The 15,816-nt window shown below is 42.9% G+C and overlaps 1 protein-coding gene across 5 annotated transcripts in view; it reads right to left on the reverse strand.

Annotated features, from left to right (window-relative positions):
- LOC139576319 (zinc finger MIZ domain-containing protein 2-like) overlaps positions 1–15,816 on the reverse strand; it is a 77,782-nt gene that overhangs the window by 36,476 nt on the left and 25,490 nt on the right. The window contains exon 1 of one of the 5 annotated variants that reach the window (XM_071402269.1): positions 11,706–11,791. The exons of the other annotated variants lie outside the window; for them this stretch is intronic. The gene's annotated coding sequence lies outside the window, so the exon portion shown is untranslated. Of the gene's footprint in view, positions 1–11,705; positions 11,792–15,816 lie in introns of those variants that run through there. 5 annotated transcript variants of the gene reach the window in all.

Below are 15,816 nucleotides of genomic sequence, written 5' to 3' on the forward strand. Positions count from 1 at the left end.
TTTGGGCAGCCTGCCTTATTGCGAACTAATTTGCCAGAATTTTACGTAATTATGACATAACATTGAAGGTTGTGCAATGTAACAGGAATATTTAGACTTATGGATGCCACCCGTTAGATAAAATACGGAACGGTTCCGTATTTCACTGAATAAACGTTTTGTTTTCGAGATGATAGTTTCCGGATTCAACCATATTAATGACCTAAGGCTCGTATTTCTGTGTTATTATGTTATAATTAAGTCTATGATTTGATAGAGCAGTCTGACTGGGCGATGGTAGGCACCAGCAGGCTCGTAAGCATTCATTCAAACAGCACTTTCGTGCGTTTTGCCAGCACCTCGTCGCTGTGCTTCAAACATTGCGCTGTTTATGACTTCAAGCCTATCAACTCCCGAGATTAGGCTGGTGTGACCGATGTGAAATGGCTAGCTAGTTAGCGGGGTGCGCGCTAATAGCGTTTCAAACGTCACTCGCTCTGAGACTTGGAGTAGTTGTTCCCCTTGCTCTGCATGGGTAACGCTGCTTCGAGGGTGGCTGTTGTCGATGTGTTCCTGGTTCGAGCCAAGGTAGCGGCGAGGAGAGGGATGGAAGCTATACTGTTACACTGGCAATACTAAAGTGCCCATAAGAACATCCAATAGTCAAAGGTATATGAAATACAAATCGTATAAAGAGAAATAGTCCTATAATAACTACAACCTAAAACTTCTTACCTGGGAATATTGAAGACTCATGTTAAAAGGAACCACCAGCTTTCATATGTTCTCATGTTCTGAGCAAGGAACTTAAACATTAGCTTTCTTACATGGCACATATTGCACTTTTACTTTCTTCTCCAAAAGTTTGTTTATGCATTATTTAAACCAAATTGAACAGGTTTCATTATTTATTTGAGGCTAAATTGATTTTATTGATGTATTATTTTAAGTTAAAATAAGTGTTCATTCAGTATTGTTGTAATTGTCATTATTACAAATAAATAAAAAATAAATAAAAAACGGCAGATTAATCGGTATCGGCTTTTTTTGGTCCTCCAATAATCGGTATCGGCGTTGAAAAATCATAATCGGTCGACCTCTACAAAGGACCTCCAGCCTACTTCACACAACTGTGGCAAGCTTTGGAGTCAACATGGGCCAGCATCCCTGTGGAACACTTGACACCTTGTAGTCCATGCCCCGACGAATTGAGGTTGATCTAAGGGCAAAAGGGGGTGCAGCGCAATATTAGTAAGGTGTTCCTAATGTTTTGTACACTCAGTGTATACGTTTAGTCGAGAGGATAGGTGAATTAATTATTCAATATATCAAACTTGGTAGACTAAGACTAGATACCTTGAAAAACATTGTTAAGATTGGGGGAATTCTGGGAAGCATGTCAGTCAACCAGGATTTCCTGTTAGAAAATAGGGTAAAATCATTCCAAACAATATAAAAATTACATCTACCAACTAAATAAGGGCATGTCTAAATACATATTTTTGGGTATAGTGCCATCGCAGATTTGGTCCATTACCCCCCCTGGCAGTAATTTCCAATATTGCCGCTGAAAAATAGGCTATGAAACCCAAGATAGGTAAATGGTTGGATAGATTTCACCAGGGGTACTCTGGCAGATGACAAAGTTCATATATTTATTCAGGACTTGTGGTTGGACATGGTAAAGTAGAATGTGTGTGGTTCTGCAACAAAGGAGGGACATAAGCAGGTGATAAGTATGAATCTATTCAACCAATATATTTCAAATAAGGAAATTAGAAGACATCTTAATGTCATGACTTGACTAAAATATAAATGGAAAATAGTAAACAAACTTACTCTTAACACAACTGGAAAGAAACGGAGGAATGGCTTGACAGAATTTAAATACAAACTAAAAGGTGTGAATAAGCCAGGGCAGTCCTGATAATTAGTGGCAAGAGTGTGGCATTGAGAGGAGACTCAACAGGTGAAATCAACTTGGTTAATCAAGTTCATCTCAGTAGTATGGATGCTCCACTCTGAGGTCTTTTGTACAGCCACCAACCAGCCGCATGGGGCCGTACAGAGTACCACAGTGGAGGTGAATATACTTTTATCAATATATTCACTCCATTGTGGGTCTCTATTACAGTGGTTACCAAACTGTGGGAGGTCCCCGCCAAAAATAAAAATAACTGTTTTTAAGGAACTAAGTCAGACATTAAACTTACTCTTGAAAGGTCTAATAGTAGTATGCACAAGGTGCAATTTCGAGAATTGTGTAGTGCATCATCAGTTCCTCTTGTCATGTTAGACATTGTATACCTTAGAGAGCTATTTATAACTTGTCAGAAATGTCCAGATCAAATTAGCCCATGTCAGCTAATCTTTTGTCATTTTGTTTTTGAGATATTGTTGTAATTTTTTTGTTACTCAAATATCACATGAATACATATTAGACGTGGCAAAATGTATAGAATTGCAAGAAAATTATATTTAAAACTGCAAAACTATGTTTGCACCCCTTGACAAAATGTGTAAAATTGCAGGAAATAAGCTTTAATTAACCCTGAAAAATTATCTCCACCAACAAAAGGGGTGTGAACAGCTGGTGTCATGAACAGTGCTTGTGCCCATAGAAATAGGTGGGGTGCGGGATGTTCCCCAATGCTGGAAGGGGGGGCCCTGAGTAAAAGAACCCGGGTGGACAGCTTAAAATGCTTGAGGGGTTATGGAAAACACAATAAAATGGCCCAAAGATGCCATATACAGTGCTGTCGGAAAGTATTCAGACCCCTTCCCTTTTCCCACATTGTTAGGTTACAGCCTTATTCTGAAATGGATTAAATAAAACATTTCCTCAATCTAGACACAATATCCCACAATGACAAAGCGAAAACAGTTTATTTTTTATTTGCGAATGTATATATATATTTTTTTTTTACCTGATTTACATAAGTATTCAGACCCTTTGCTATGAGAATCAAAATTGAGCTCCGATGCATCCTGTTTCCATTTATCATCCTTGAGATGTTTCTACAACTTGATTGGAGTCCACCTGTGGTAAATTCAATTGATTGGACATGAAAAGCACACCTGTCTATATAAGGTCCCACAGTAGACGGTGCATGTCAGAACAAAAACCAAGCCATGAAGTTGAAGGAATTCAAATCAAATAAAATTTTATTCATCACACTCGCCGAATACTGTGAAATACTTACTTACAAGTCCTTAAACCAACAATGCAGTTCAAGAACTAGAGTTAATAAAATATTGACTTAATATACTAAAAGTAAAAAATATATACAGTGGGGAGAACAAGTATTTGATACACTGCCGATTTTGCAGGTTTTCCTACTTACAAAGCATGTAGAGGTCTGTAATTTTTATCATAGGTACACTTCAACTGTGAGAGACGGAATCTAAAACAAAAATCCAGAAAATCTCATTGTATGATTTTTAAATAATTTATTTGCATTTTATTGCATGACATAAGTATTTGATCACCTACCAACCAGTAAGAATTCCGGCTCTCACAGACCTGTTAGTTTTTCTTTAAGAAGCCCTCCTGTTCTCCACTCATTACCTGTATTAACTGCACCTGTTTGAACTTGTTACCTGTATAAAAGACACCTGTCCACACACTCAATCAAACAGATTCCAACCTCCACAATGGCCAAGACCAGAGAGCTGTGTAAGGACATCAGGGATAAAATTGTAGACCTGCACAAGGCTGGGATGGGCTACAGGACAATAGGCAAGCAGCTTGGTGAGAAGGAAACAACTGTTGGCGCAATTATTAGAAAATGGAAGAAGTTCAAGATGACGGTCAATCACCCTCAGTCTGGGGCTCCATGCAAGATTTCACCTCGTGGGGCATCAATGATCATGAGGAAGAAGAGGGATCAGCCCAGAACTACACGGCAGGACCTGGTCAATGACCTGAAGAGAGCTGGGACCACAGTCTCAAAGAAAACCATTAGTAACACACTACGCCGTCATGGATTAAAATCCTGCAGCGCACGCAAGGTCCCCCTGCTTAAGCCAGTGCATGTCCAGGCCTGTCTGAAGTTTGCCAATGACCATCTGGATGATCCAGAGGAGGAATGGGAGAAGGTCATGTGGTCTGATGAGACAAAAATAGAGCTTTTTGGTCTAACTCCACTCGCCGTGTTTGGAGGAAGAAGAAGTATGAGTACAACCCCAAGAACACCATCCCAACCGTGAAGCATGGAGGTGGAAACATCATTCTTTGGGATGCTTTTCTGCAAAGGGGACAGGACGACTGCACCGTATTGAGGGGAGGATGGATGGGGCCATGTATCGCGAGATCTTGGCCAACAACCTCCTTCCCTCAGTAAGAGCATTGAAGATGGGTCGTGGCTGGGTCTTCCAGCATGACAACGACACGAAGCACACAGCCATGGCAACTAAGGAGTGGCTCCGTAAGAAGCATCTCAAGGTCCTGGAGAGGCCTAGCCAGTCTCCAGACCTGAACCCAATAGAAAATCTTTGGAGGGAGCTGAAAGTCCGTATTGCCCAGCGACAGCCCCGAAACCTGAAGGATCTGGAGAAGATCTGTAAGGAGGAGTGGGCCAAAATCCCTGCTGCAGTGTGTGCAAACCTAGTCAAGAACTACAGGAAACGTATGATCTCTGTAATTGCAAACAAAGGTTTCTGTACCAAATATTAAGTTCTGCTTTTCTGATGTATCAAATACTTATGTCATGCAATAAAATGCAAATTAATTACTTAAAAATCATACAATGTGATTTTCTGGATTTTTGTTTTAGATTCCGTCTCTCATAGTTGAAGTGTACCTATGATAAAAATTACAGACCTCTACATGCTTTGTAAGTAGGAAAACCTGCAAAATCGGCAGTGTATCAAATACTTGTTCTCCCCACTGTATATATTAAAAAAAAAAAGCAACAAGAAATGTACATAACAATAACTAGGCTAAATACAGGGGGTACCAGTACAGAGTCAATATGCGGGGGTACAGGTTAATCTACGTAATTTGTAAAGTGACTATGCATAGATAATAAACAGCAAGTAGCAGCACTGTAAAAACAAAGGGGGGGGGGGGGTTCAATGTAAATAGTCCGGGAGACCATTTGATTAGTTTAGTTAAGCAGTCTTAGGGCTTGGAGGTAAGGAGCCTTCTGGTCCTAGACTTGGCGCTCCGGTACCGCTTGCCGTGCGGTAGCAGAGAAAACAGTCTATGACTTAGGTGATTGGAGTCTGACACTTGACGCCGCTTAGTACATAGGTCCTGGATGTCAGGAAGCTCGGCCCCAGTGATGTACTGGACCGTACGCAATACCCTCTGTACAGCCTTCAGATCAGATGCCGAACAGTTACCATACCAGGTGGTAAAGCAACCGGTCAGGATGCTCTCGATGGTGCAACTTTTTGAGGATCTGTGGACCCATGCCAAATCAGGATCCAGTTCAGGATCCAGTTGTAGAGGGAGGTGTTTAGTCCCAGGGTCCTTAGCTTAGTGATGAGCTGTGTGTGCACTACGGTGTTGAACGCTGAGCCGTAGTCAATGAACAGCATTCTCACATAGGTGATCCTTTTGTCCAGCTGGGAAAGGGTGGAGTGCGATTGAGATCTTTGGATCAGTTGGGGCGGTATGTGAATTGGAGTGGGTCTAGGGTTTCTGGCATGATGGTGTTGATGTGAGCCATGATCAGCCTTTCAAAGCACTTCATGGCTACCGACGTGAGTGCTACGGGGCAGTAATCATTTAGGCAGGTTACCTTCGCTATCTTGCGCACAGGGACTATGGTGGTCTATTTGAAACATGTAAGTATTACAGACTCGGTCAGGGAGAGGTTGAAAATGTCTGTGAAGACACTTGCCAGTTGGTCCGCGCATGCTTTGAGTACACGTCCTGGTAATCCGTCTGGCCCCGCGGCTTTGTGAATGTTAACCTGTTTAAAGGTCTTGCTCACATCAGCTACGAAGAGCATGATCACACAATTGTCCACAGATCTGGGGAAGGGTACCAAAACATTTCTGCAGTATTGAAGGTCCCCAAGAACACAGTGGCCTCCATCATTCTAAAATGGAAGAAGTTTGGAACCAACAAGACTCTTTCTAGAGCTGGCCGCCTGGCCAAACTGAGTAAATCGGGGGAGAAGCCCCCTTGGAGTTTGCCAAAAAGCACCAAAGGACTCTGACCATGAGAAACAAGATTCTCTGGTCTGACGAAACCACAAATGAACCTGAATGCCAAGCGTCACGTCTGGAGGAAACCTGGCACCATCTCTACGATGAAGCATGGTGGTGGCAGCGTCATGCTGTGGGGATATTTTTCAGCGGCAGGGACTGGGAGACTAGTCAGGATCGAGACAAAGATGAGCAGAGTGAAGTACAGAGACATCCTTGATGAAAACCCGCTCCAGAGCGCTCAGGATCTCCATCTGTGGTCAAAGGTTCACTTTCCAACAGGACAACAACCCTAAACACACAGCCAAGACTACGCAGGAGTGGCTTCGGAACAAGTCTCTGAATGTCCTTGAGTGGCACAGCCAGAACCCGGACTTGAACCTGAGAACATCTCTGGAGAGACCTGAAAAAAGCTGTGTAGTGACGCTCCCCATCCAACCTGACAGAGCTTGAGAAAATTTGCAGAGAAGAATGGGACATTAGAGCGGTGGAAATCTGTCCTTTGGTCTGATGAGTCCAAATTCGAGATTTTTGGTTCCAACAGTCGTGTCTTTGTGAGATGCAGAGTAGGTGAACTGATGATCTCCACATGTGTGGTTCCCACCGTGAAGCATGGATGAGGAGGTGTGATGGTGCTTTGCTGTTGACACTGTCAGTGATTTATTTTGATTTCAAGGCACACTTAACCAGCATGGCTACCACAGCATTCTGAAGCGATACGCCATTCCATCTGGTTAACGCTTAGTGGGACTATAATTTGTTTTTCAACAGGACAATGACCCAACACATCTCCAGGCTGTATAAAGGCTATTTAACCAAGAAGGAGTGATGGAGTGCTGCATCAGATGACCTGGCCTCCACAATCACCCGACCTCAAACCAACTGAGATGGTTTGGGATGAGTTGGACCGCAGAGTGAAGGAAAAGCAGCCAACAAGTGCTCAGCATGTGTGGGAACTCCTTAAAGAATGTTGGAAAAGCATTCCTCATGCTGTTGGTTGAGAGAATGCCAAGAGTGTGCAAAGCTGTCATCAAGGCAAAGAGTGGCTACTATGAGGAATCTAAAATATATTATGATTTGTTTAACACTTTTTTGGTTACTACATGATTCCATGGATTTTTTCATAGTTTTGATGTCTTCACAATTATTCTACAATGTAGAAAATAGTAAAAATAAAGAAAAACCCTTGAATGAGTAGATGTCCAAACATTTGACTGGTACACTCAGCGGACAGTTTATTAGGTTCACAAAAATGGTTTGTTTCTACAGACAGTGAGTCATGTGGCCGTAGCTTGCTATATAAAGCAGGAAGACAGGCATCGAGGCAGTCAGTTACTGTTCGATTGAACATTAAAATGGACAAAACGAGTGACCTAAGCGACTTTGAGCGTGGTATGATCGTCGGTGCCAGGCAAGCCAGTTCCAGTATCTCAGAAATGGCTTCCTGGGCTTTTAATGCACGACAGTGTCTAGGGTTTACAGAGAATTGTCAGACAAACAAAAACATCCAGTCAGCGGCAATACTGTGGGCGAAAACAGCTTGTTAATGAGAGAGGTCAAAGGAGAATGGCAAAAATCGTACAAGCTAACAGGCGGGCCACAAACAGGTAAATAACGGCGCAGTACAACAGTGGTGTGCAGAATGGCATCTCGAAACGCACAACTCGTCGGTCCTTGTCACGGATGGGCTATTGCAGCAGACGACCAAACCTGGTTCCACTCCTATCAGCTAAAAACAAGAAGCAGCAGCTCCAGTGGGCACGCAATCACCAACACTGGACAATTGAGGAGTGGTTCCTGTTGCATCATGCTGATGGCTGACTCAGGATTTGGCATAAGCAGCATGAATCCATGGCCCCATCCTGCCTGGGGTCAACTGTACAGGCTGCACTGTGTGTGTAGCCTGACACAAAAGGATTTTAAAATCTTACCCAAATCCCAATTCAAGCAAACGTAATTTTCCCCATGCAGGCCAAACGTAAGTATCAAAGAAGTATGGTCTAAAGGCCTCGGCATGGTTCCCAACTGAAACAGTTTGTACATATATTATGACTACATTTCGTGACAGTTTTGTCTTTGGCAGGAGTTTTCGGCTGTTCGTGTGCACTTTTGGTAGGAAAACCTAAGTTCGGGAACCAAAGTCTACGCCCCTTCATCGGTGACTGGTCAACTGTAGGGGTGACGCAAGTTTATTCTTCTTCTCGATTCAGCCCCGTAACTCGATTCAACATGGCAAATTACAACTTCGAGCATTGCTTGGCCGGAGGTACAGAAGTAAGACGGAAAGCAACATGCCATCTTCAACAGAGGATGAGCTATGTTTTTGTATTTTCTATTGTAGTCAAGGAAAAGAGTAGCCATGTTTGCTAACAACAGCTAGCGCTAGCTGACATAAAATCAAAGGAGGAGGCAGCAAAGTATGAGAGAGTTAAGGACACCTTCAAGGATAATAAGGAAAATTGCAGGGAGAGTGGGCTGGCAAAAGTAGAGATGTATGGAAGGAGAGAGCAATAACTGGAGAGCGGGAGAGGGAGAGAGAGTTGGAGCATTAATTAGATATAAAAATCGCCCAGTCGAGGGTCTCCTGCTGCAGTTTTACCCAAAAGAAGTCTTGAAACCCTCCACCGTCGCTCTCTAGGCCGTATGCCCCTACATCCGTCTCTCTCATATTATATGTCTTGCAAATCTAGTAGATTCCAGGCAATTCCCGGGTCTCTCTTTGTATGCAATTTTATCAGTCCCGCACATCTCTTCCTTGTTTGGCCGTAGATGGCTTATTACCAGTTTATCGCCCTCTACTGTCATGGGGTAATATTGCCACTTTCCCCCTTTTTTAAGCAAACATCTTTTATTTGTTTTTTTATTTTATTTAACTAGGCAAGTCAGTTAAGGGAATATGCGCGCACACTCGTTCGCTTTGCCCAGCCGAGTTCAAACCAAAGCATGCTGACGCCATAATCCTGCTTCAGAGCGCAGTGAAGTGGTATGCTCAGGCATCAGACATCAGTACTAATTGTTAGGCTAAGGCAACACACAAGGAGGTTGTGCACCTGTGTCCTCTGCAGCAGCATGATGCCATGCAGTGCTTGTGTTGTTGCTTTTGGACAATATCACAGCCTCTGTGGCTACTGCTGCACGCCACAGATTCCTCACAGCTGAGAAGAGTTTAGGACTAAAAATAGCAGCAGGATTTCAAAAAGGTGGAAAATGTGATATGGAGAGTGGAAACAGTGTGAATGTCTCTCGCTCGCTGTGGCCAAATGGCACACATGCAGCAGAGTAGAAGAGCCGAGCAGTAGCACGGGTGAAGATGTTTCAGAATGAGGAGTTTAATTTCCCTTGAGGGGCCTTTGTACAAAGGGTTGTCATCCCCCCCTCCAACCCCTCACTATCCCCCATCCCCTCACTCTGGGCCATACCACATAGCCAGGATGAGCACCATTAACTGGCATGCTAATTTGTTGGAATCATTGCCTTTTGTCCCTCCCTCCCTCCCTCCCTCCACCCCTCTGTGTCCCTCCCTCCCCACTGCACCACCCTTAATTCCTGTCACTGCCTGCTTGCTAGATTTAGGTCAGACAGCCTCCAGCTTGAAAAATACATGTGGAAAGAAGAGGGGGATGAGGGGAGGGGGGGCAGCGGAGTATGAGAGAGAGAAGGATGCCTACCAGGATAATAAGGGAAAATTGCAGGGAGAGTGGGCCGGCAAAGGTAGAGGGAGGGGAGGAGAGAGCAATAACTGGAGAGCGGAAGAGGGAAAGTGATCGTTAGAGCATTCATTTGATATATCGCCCAGTCAGATATTTCGCTTTAAAATGTTTACCAAACAAAAATTGATTTCTAAGTTTAATAAACCATATAACTCTATGCACAAGGACTATTTTAACAATTTCCACAGAAAACTTTACAAAAACATATTTACAGGAAGAACTGTGCAGATACAAAGTTAGGTAACAGAATAAAACGGAAGGACATTTGACTGAAATTCTGTTACCAAGTTTTTAATCTGCACAGTTTTGTTCCAGTAAATGTTTTACATTTTATTTACTGTGTACATTTTTCTAGTAGTCATTGTGCATAGAGTTGTATCGTTTGTTAAACTTTGAAATCAACGTTTTTTGTTTTGCATACATTCTAAAGTGAAAAATTGGAGTCTCAGTGTAATTCCGTTTCCGTGGAATTGCCCTTAACAAATGTACTGTGCCGAAGTTTACGCATACCTTTTCAGAGGCAAGACAAAACGGAGGTTAGATCTAATGAGAAGGACTGTATGGGAGCATTGCTGCTGAGATGAGAACTGTTATTTTGTAGCGAGGCAGACAGAGTGCGGTGGGTCGCTGCTCACACAGCATTAACACATGGTCCTTTAATCTTCTCAGAGTTTGGCTGAGGACCGACGGCAAGTTAATGTAGACGCCAATCAAAACAAATTACATCCTCCTCAACTGATCGCCATGGCGTCTGGTCTGATGGAGCGACGGTACTGGTTATATGACTAGGAGGATCTGGCTGCATTACACACACATACACACGTAGCTGAGTGAACGATGGAGGATTCCACGTGGGAAAATGTGTCAGATACACTAACCGTGTGATCTGTCTCAGATCAATATTCCTGACACACACACTGTGAATGACCGACTACCCCACACACACTCTCCACTTAGCTGCCCTGAAACACACTCAAACGCTCTACCCCACACAGATCCAGGTCACGCACAGCCCTGCTCCAACCCCCCCAGTGTTAGGGACCGGCACGGAACTGTAAACACACACACACTGTACACACACACACACACATAAACCTTTGGGCCCACTTCTTATTCCAACACCCTGGTATTCACAGGTTTATCAGCAAAGCATTCCCTAGATCAGCACTCGTACTTAGATGCTTTATGACTATGGGCCCTGCCACTGAAGACCTATTGGTTCCCAAATAAACATTCTTGGGGTGGGGGGGATGAGGACAAGACAGGTAAGCTTTATTCTGGTGGTTGCACCTCCAAAACAAACTCAATCACTTCCTCCTGCATTCATTCCATTGTAAAGGTGCCCTCCCTGCGGTGTCATCCTCTCTACAGCACCACTTCAATGGCCAGTTCACCTGAACCTCCAGCTCCAGCCAAAGGCACAACTGTTGAAAAGCTTTCTGAATAGCTTTCTGAATAGTATGTACCAAGCGTCTCATAGTAGGAATGCTGATCTAGGATCAGGTCCCTCTATCCATTCATTATAATCAACAACAAAAAACACTGACCCTAAATCAGCACTTCATGAATACAGGCCTGGTGTCCGATGTCTTCTGGTTAGCTAGATGACATCTGTCAATTCAACCCACAATCTTAAGTCAAGGCAACATATTCAACAGCCTTATTATTCCAGCCAACCTCAGACAGTCCAACCTGTGTGGCTGTCTCCTGAAACACAAAGACATAGATGGAACAGCCAGCAGCAGCCCCATTCATTTAGCATAGCGCCGACGTGATGTGCTCTACAGTGAAAGGAAACAGAAGACCCATTCCAGTATGAGTAGCTAGAAGGACAACAGCACAGAGAGCAAGGCTTACCTCTGCACACAAGCTTGAGAGACGGTTGCTACCTTTCCGAAAGCACCTAGTTGCAACACTTGCCCATCAATGGGTGCCTATCAAGCGGTGTCCACTGTCCAGCACAAGAGCTCCAGAAAACAGGACATTAGTGCTTATCCCCACCACTGGTCAAGCCATTCACCAACACCAAACGGACAGAGGCTGAAGTCAAATAACTGGTCGGTGTGGGGCCCCTCCCCCAACACGGGCCCTTTGAGGAATGGTTTGCGAAGAGAAGAGTGCTGGGAAGGAGGGAGCTGAGTGAACAGAGGGGGGCCGGCCAAAGATTACACATTCCTGAACATCACTACAGTGTCAGACAACACACTTTTACACTCCCCAAAATCCAACGCAGATGTGCTCACTCATTTGTGGAGACCCGGTTGCGCACACAGACAAACTTGCTTGGCATCCCTGATGACATAGGCCTTACACATAGAATTGTAATGAATCATCATAGTGATGGCATCTGATAAAGTTTCATTGAGCATTCCCCAGTCTCAACCACTCATTTGGGAAACTCAAAGAGTGCAGCTAGAGAAAGAAATCCCAGAAATATCAGACACTGTGATGACAGTTAGGAGGCAACACAGAATGCAGTCTCAGAACCACCTGGGTTTCCAAAATGCACCACCTCGAGCTGCCTCTACTGGAACAAGCTAGAGAAGGGACTAAAACCAAAAACTGTTTCAGCCTCTTTGAATAGCAGGGGTGAAAGGTCCCCAGAGGGACAATAGCAATGGATCCCTCACAGAAACAGGATTTTGAGCTCCCCTCCCCCGAAGCCCTCACTGCAGACAGTATTCCATCTCCTGAAGAACAGGTAAGGTCAAGTCAATTATTTGGAACCACAGACAGAAGCAAATGGGACGAAACCCGAACTTGTCCAAAACGGTTACCGTTGCAAAATCTTGTCTTGATGTTCTCTGAAGGGTTGACAACTGTTTCAGACATTGAAAACGCATAGCCTACATAAAGGTGACCTTTTTCAGGACGGTAATTAATTCACTTGAGGTGAACTTAGCAGCAGCATTAAAATAACCCTGAAAGAATCTCTTGATGTGATAAGCCTAACCGCCCTTTTCCCTATACAATTACTCAAACCGTTTGTCACTGAACCAAATCAAGGCAACAAGACGCAACAGTCAGAATAACTGCATTCGAGTTAACCTCAATGCCACCCTTATTTGTTTAGAGACATAGGTGACACTGCTTAGAACCCTATTCCCACTACAAGAGATGAAGGGGAGTCTGAGGAGCGGAGTGGCGAAAGAGATTTCAATTCACATTACATCCTTACCTTTCATTTCATTGTGACTGGCAACGTGACATTCTTGGTCCAAACCTCAAATTGACCATAAATGTCACAGTAGCCAATAAGAACAAACTATTTAACAATCCGAGAAACTTTTCATCTAAAAAATATTACGGTCTAGATTAACTTCTTATGGCTGGGGGCAGTATAGAGTAGCTTGGATGAATAAAGTGCCCAGAGTAAACTGCCTGCTACTCAGGCCCAGAAGCTAAGATATGCATATTATTAGTGGATTTGGATAGAACACACTCTGAAGTTTCTAAAACTGTTTGAATGATGTCTGTGAGTATAACATAACTCATATGGCAGGCAAAAGCCTGAGGGAAAAAATCCAACCAGGAAGCGGGAAATCTGAGGTTTGTAGGTTTTCAAGTCTTTGCCTATCCAATATACAGTGTCTATTGGGTCATATTGCACTTCCTAAGGCTTCCACTAGATGTCAACAGTGTTTAGAACCTTGTTTCAGGCTTATACTGTGAAGGGGGAGAGAATGAGAGCAGTTTCAACCAGGTGTCTGGCAGAGTGCCATGAGCTAAATCATGCACGCACCCGTGAGAGTTATTCCTTTTCCTTTCTAAAGACAAAGGAATTCTCCGGCTGAAGCATTATTGAAGATTTATGTTAAAAACATCCTAAAGATTGATTCTATACATCGTTTGACATGTTTCTACGAACTGTAATGGAATTTGACTTTGTCTGGCCTGCGCGTCATGAATTAGGATTTTTGAACTAAACTCGCAAACAAAAAGGAGGTATTTGGACATAACTGATGGACTTAATCGAACAAAACAAACATTTATTGTGGAACTGGGATTCCTGGGAGTGCATTCTGATGAAGATCATCAAAGGTAAGTGAATATTTATAATGCTATTTCTGACTTCTGTTGACTCCACAACATGGCAGGTATCTTTATGGCTTGTTTTGGTCTCTGAGCGCTGTACTCAGATTATTGCATGGTGTGCTTTTTCCACAAAGTTGTTTTGAAATCTGACACAGCGGTTGCATTAAGGAGAAATGTATCTAAAGTTCCATGTATAACACTTGTATCTTTTATCAATGTTTATTATGAGTATTTCTGTAAATTGATGTGGCTCTCTGCCAAATCACCAGATGTTTTGGAGGCAAAACATTACTGAACATAACACGCCAATGTAAACTAAGATTTTTGGATATAAATATGAACTTTATCGAACAAAACACACATGTATTGTGTAACATGAAGTCATCTGATGAAGATCATCAAAGGTTAGTGATTAATTTTATCTCTATTTCTGCTTTTTGTGACTCCTCTCTTTGGCTGTAAAAATGGCTGTGTTTTTCTGTGACTAGGTACTGACCTAACATAATCAGACGGTGTGCTTTCGTCGTAAAGCCTTTTTGAAATCGGACACTGTGGTGGGATTAACAACAAGTTTATCTTTAAACTGGTGTAAAATACTTGTATGTTTGAGGAATTTTAATGATGAGATTTCTGTTGTTTGAATTTGGCGCCCTGCACTTTCACTGGCTGTTGTCAAGTCGATCCCGTTAACGGGATCTCAGCCATAAGAAGTTAATTAATGCAACCAAACCATATTACACTACTGAGTAATGCAACAATTCACAAGTACGCAAATACAATTAAATGGTTTCATTTTCTTGTACGTACACATTAAATTAGCTGACAATACACCGCTAACTCCTGCTATCGGTGATTCCCAAACTTTTTATAGTCCCGTACCCCTTCAAACATTAAACCTCCAACTGCATACCCCCTCTAGCACCAGCACAATCTCAAATATAGTTTTTTGCCATCATTGTAAACCTGCCACACACACACAAACTATACAATACATTTAGTAAGCATATGAATTAGTGTGAGTTGTCACAACCCGGCTTGTGGGAAGTGACAAAGAGCTCTTATAAGACCAGGGCGCAAATAATAATAATCAATAATTTTGCTCTTTATTTAACAATCTTACATATAAAACCGTATTTGCTCATCGAAAATTGTGAACTCACCAAAGGTTAATGAGAAGGGTGTGCTTGAAAGGATGCACATAACTCTGAAATGTTGGGTTGTATTGGAGAGACTCAGTCTTAAATCATTTTCCATACACAGTCTGTGCCTGTATTTAGTTTATGCTAGTGAGGGCCGAGAATCCACTCTCACATACAGTGGGGAGAACAAGTATTTGATACACTGCCGATTTTGCAGGTTTTCCTACTTACAAAGCATGTAGAGGTCTGTAATTTTTTTCACAGGTACACTTCAACTGTGAGAGACGGAATCTAAAACAAAAATCCAGAAAATCACATTGTATGATTTTTAAGTAATTAATTTGCATTTTATTGCATGACATAAGTATTTGATCACCTACCAACCAGTAAGATTTCCGGCTCTCACAGACCTGTTAGTTTTTCTTTAAGACGCCCTCCTGTTCTCCACTCATTACCTGTATTAACTGCACCTGTTTGAACTCGATACCTATATAAAAGACACCTGTCCACACACTCAATCAAACAGACTCCAACCTCTCCACAATGGCCAAGACCAGAGAGCTGTGTAAGGACATCAGGGATAAAATTGTAGACCTGCACAAGGCTAGGATGGACTACAGGACAATAGGCAAGCAGCTTGGTGAGAAGGCAACAACTGTTGGCGCAATTATTAGAAAATGGAAGAAGTTCAAGATGACGGTCAATCACCCTTGGTCTGGGGCTCCATGCAAGATCTCACCTCGTGGGGCATCAATGATCATGAGGAAGGTGAGGGATCAGCCCAGAACTACACG

Source organism: Salvelinus alpinus, chromosome 5 (genome assembly GCF_045679555.1).
Source record: "Salvelinus alpinus chromosome 5, SLU_Salpinus.1, whole genome shotgun sequence".
Taxonomy (NCBI): Eukaryota; Metazoa; Chordata; class Actinopteri; order Salmoniformes; family Salmonidae; genus Salvelinus; species Salvelinus alpinus.